Consider the following 5000-nt stretch of genomic DNA (forward strand, 5'->3'; position numbering starts at 1 on the left):
TCTCTTGGCTCATGGTAGATCTCATGTATGTCTTTATCAGCTTCAAAGCTGAAAAGCTCCTCTCACCTGAGGCCACAGTCACAGGGAGAGTCAGGAGTAGCTGCAAGGCAATGCTTAAATTACTGTAAAGATCCAGTAACTTTTCACTGTATATGTAGTTCAGCATGTCAAATGGGTAGGTGGCTACATGGTCTGGGAAGCCGAGTTAGCCGCCGAGTTAGCAGATGAGCTAGCCACCGAGTTAGCCGCCGAGCTATCCGCCGAATTAGCCGCCAAGCTAGCAGCCGAGATAGCCGCCGAGCTAGCAACTGTGGGGGGCCCCATTGAGGGGGATTCCGATAACAGTGTCGCTGCACTTTCCTGCATTGACCATCACAGCATTTAAAGGGACGCGCACACAGTTTGTCGTTGCATTCAATTCATAACCAGTCGTTGTCTGGGGGCCCCCGACCAGCTCGGGGCCCAAGGCAATTGCTTGGTTTGCCTGTCCTGTTGCGACGGGCCTGCGTTGAACTCTGATGTTGATTCAACATCATTTTTGCACCCTCAATTAATATTGAAATGCTGATTTTCTAACTGAAGATCAACAGAATTTCAATGGTATTTCAACTAACACAAATGTTGAAACAATGTTGAAATTTCAACCTAACTATAGATCAACCTGCTTTCAATGATATTTCAATATTAAATATAATAATATTAAACTATAATAATTACTAAATATGCCTTTATAAAAATAGGCTAATAATACAAATCCTGCTTTATCTACAGTCAGGGTGTTATGGACATAGGCCTAAATATGATGGGCCTTATTAAACAGGTTTTTCTCTAATAGCAAATGACAATCCACACATTTTTTTTTAAACAGTCATTTATTTAATCAATAAATTTCACAGCTTCTAAGGGCGTCCAATCCCTCCTGACTGGTCTGGGGTGTAATACAGCCTCTTCTGATCTGCCTGAGAAAAGGTTAATTCGTTTGCAGTCCCCATTTGTAGTGTCAGGGCATCTAAAACAGAAAACACAAGCAAAACACAAACTGTCAGTTAAATAGCTGTTACTGTACATGTCATTGTGCAAGTGGTGTGCAGATTCAGATATTAAAAAGAAACAAAAATAAGGCGTAAAGTACTTTAAAGACTTGCTTACTTGATAAATGATGTGGATCAATGATCTGTAAAAAGGACAAAAAAGGTTAAGTAAACAGCAATTTAACATTAACAACCAACCACAGTCCTGATAACTCTACAGCAAGTGTTTTTGTAACCATGGAAACACACAGCTTGTACGTGAATCTGCTGTTACTGTGCATGTATTGTGACTTTATCTTTAACTTATAATATTCAATAAGTTATAGTAATCATTATGCCGATTGTGTCCAAGCACCATCCATAGCTGTCATGTCGCTAGCGTAAATGCTAACTTCAGAAGAAAAGTGAACTTATCTTTTCTAATATCTCTGTAATTAACAAAATGGCTGCAAATTGGTCATATTGCTTTTAAATTGAGCGATAATATGGACTGTATGTATCCTCGATCGCTGATCCTAGATAACATTGTCCTCATACAGTTAAAAAGATGAGCTATCTTAGCGAGCTATGCTAATGCTAACGCTATGTATAAACTTCATCGATAATTTCACATCCTGTTTATTTAAAGCTAACATTTCCACGAAATAAACCGGTAGGCCTACATAAATGCTTGCTTGCTTGTGAGGAACCGCAGCAGCAGAGCAGGTGCGGGGGGAGGAGCCCCTCCCCTTGATGGGCCATTAATTAAGGCTGAGGTGAAGGCAGAAAGGACACCACAGTATTCTGCTCTTCTCTGCTCTGACTCTCAGCCATACAGCCTACACTGTTTAAAATAAGACCACATTTACATTTATCTCTGCACTTAACTATAAAATTAAAAAATGTCAACATTAAAATACGAATGTTAACATAAAAATAAAAAAGTTAACATTAAAATAAAAAAGTTAACATTAAAATAAGAATATTATTAAAGTAAGACGACTTAACTATGTAACACCCAGTTTTCACTATATGTAAATCAGTAGGACGTTTTACTAAACGAAAAGTAGTAATATTACACTGTATATAAATACTCAGTTAAGTATTAGTGCTGAACATACTTTAAGTACCAAAATTATTCATGATGCAAAATATCCAATTTCAGAATAATTATATGATTATATTATAATTATTATGGATCAATGTGTAATGTTGCAGCTGGTAAAGGCAGAGCTAGAGCTGGGCTGAATTTCCCTCTGGGTCTCAATATATTCTATATTGACCTATAACAGTACATAAACATTTATTCACTGATTATAGTGAAAATACTATATTTCCTCCTAAATTGCAATGGACTAGAAGAATAAAATAGCAGAATGTTCACTGGCCTTGTCTCTTTATTAATTGTGTTTTACGTTTCACCCACCTTACTGGAACTTGGAGATTTTGTCTACTTTTTGAATTTTTCCTCACCCTGCAATACATGCTGATCTTTACTGTTATATGTTTAACTTGTTAATTACTCATGTTACATTGCTGTTGTATTGTAATTAGTATGCAGCAACAACACAAAACATATGTCATTGATTTTTTTGATAGTCTTCTTTAGTTGTTGATTCATCTCCGAACTGTATTGAAATTATTCAAGGTTTATGTGTCCCTGGTAAGGATCCTAAGGTCCATCACATGAGATCACTGACTTACTAGTATGTTAACTTATATAATATCAGCTAAATAACAAAGTGGTATAGCTGTATATTTACTTTGGTGAGTTTTTGTGTAGACAGAGACTCCCAAGAACAAGCTGCAGGTACCATTAGGGCACTAGAAGAGGGAATAGACCCAGAGCCTGAAGCTTATACACAAGGGCAGTGGTCGCCAACCCGTCGATCGCCATCGATTGGTAGATCTTTGAAACTTTCCCTGTAGATCCTGAAAATAATAGAGGAATAATCACACAAATACATTATGGCTGATTTATGTTCAGTTTTGCAAGCTCCTCTCTTTCACTCTATCTCTATCTCTCTCGATCCAGTCATGTATATTTTCAGCGTAACAGGCTGCATTAAATTGACCAATAAGATCACACAGCACATTTACTGTCACAAAATGACAATATACGGCACTAGCAGGTGATAGCCGATAGACTGCAATGTCGTTAGCTGGCATAGCAGAGGCTCCAAGAAAGAAGTCGAAAACGTATCATTTCCATCCAGAATGGGAAGAGGAATTTCTTTTCACCATGGTGAAAGACAAGTGTGTGTGTATGCTGTGCCACCAAACTCTAGCACTGTCTAAAAGAGGAAATCTGGAGCGTCACCACAACACCAACCACGACAAATTCAAAGACAGCTTCCCCGCCAAGAGCGCAATCCGTGCTAGGAAAGTTGCTGAGCTGAAAGCGGGATTGAAGGCCCAGCAGTCGCTTTTCACAAAACCTGCTGCTCAAAATAAGGCTGCGACTGAAGCTTCATTTCGTGTAAGTCACCTTTTGTCTAAACACAAGAAGCCTTTTACAGATGGCGATTTATTCAAGGAGGCGATGGCCATCACTGCAGAGACAGTTTTCAACGGCTTCAAAAACAAAGACGACATCAAAACCGCGCTCCGCAGTGTCCAGCTTGGCCCCAATACAGTGGCCAGGAGAGTCGAGGAAATGTCAGGGGACGTGGATCGACAAGTGCTAAAAGACTTATCACACTGTGAATATTTTTCACATCAGTTTGATGAATCCCTGGATGTAATCCAGATAATAATATCTGCACAGAGGTTGAGCAGGTGTAACTATATTGTTGCTATGTTGTTATTTGTACCAGTCTCTGCAGGATATAAACAGGTCCAGGGGCAGTGGGGGCTTGGAAGCCATGATGACAGGGGGGCTGTTGTCTCCTGAGCTGCTACAGAGGGTGAATGTGGAGTTTGCTTAAATACAGGTCTGCTGCACACACACAGACACTGTGGCTGTGTGTGTGCCCAAAAGACTGAAGCACTTCAGAAATGCTATACTTTTTTAACAGTTGAATGTTTACAATCTCCTTTGTTGTTTACATAAAAGGTTATTTAGGCTTTTTAAATAAACATTTTTTGATTATGTATGTTACCTGTTAATTGTTTTTTACATATAAGTTCACACATGTTACGCTTTGTGGCACTCTGCACTTAAAAAGATTCATCTCAGTGGCCACTTTTTGAACACCACAATGTATTGAATAGAAATACAAATACTGTGAACAAACACTTTTTGACTTTTCATTAATATTTTTTCCTATTCAGCTACACAAACATCACATTTAAACTACTCAAAATTGTACTATAAATGAGAGTATCCCAGAGTCCTATGTACACCGTAGTAATTTATTGATATGCCGCATAATGTCCTCCTTTTTGGTGTTATGGAAATGGTTACCCTAGTGCAGTGGTCTCCAACCTTTTTAAGCCCAAGATCCCTGAACTCCACCTTGGTGAAAGGCAAAATCTACCTATTGAAGCGTTGAAAGAAAAAGACAGCCCAGATTGTACTTCCAACTTGATGCCTTTTATAAATAAAAGGCAATTGTATTTGAATTACATGAAATGGTCCAACGTTTAAATGATTGCAACCAAGAAAATATTGTAACAAGCATATCAAACTGGCCATAGCTGTCTTGCTTTGAGACAAGCTGAAGCTTCATTCAAGTCACATTAATATCAGCATTTTAGAAAATAGAACTGTAATGCTAACAGATATTATCTATCTATCTATCTATCTATCTATCTATCTCATCTATATATCGATATTAATTTCATTAGACTAAATGATTATTAATTCTCAAATCTTTACTTTGAAAGGCATCTGGCAGACTTTCACACAAACACATACAGACACACACAAACAAAAATGTGTGTCTATCTATCTATCTATCTATCTATCTATCTATCTATCTATCTATCTATCTATCTATCTATCTATCTATCTATCTATCATCTATCTATCTTATCTATATATCTATA

The sequence above is a fragment of the Scomber japonicus genome, chromosome 8, assembly GCF_027409825.1.
Source record: "Scomber japonicus isolate fScoJap1 chromosome 8, fScoJap1.pri, whole genome shotgun sequence".
Classification (NCBI taxonomy): domain Eukaryota; kingdom Metazoa; phylum Chordata; class Actinopteri; order Scombriformes; family Scombridae; genus Scomber; species Scomber japonicus.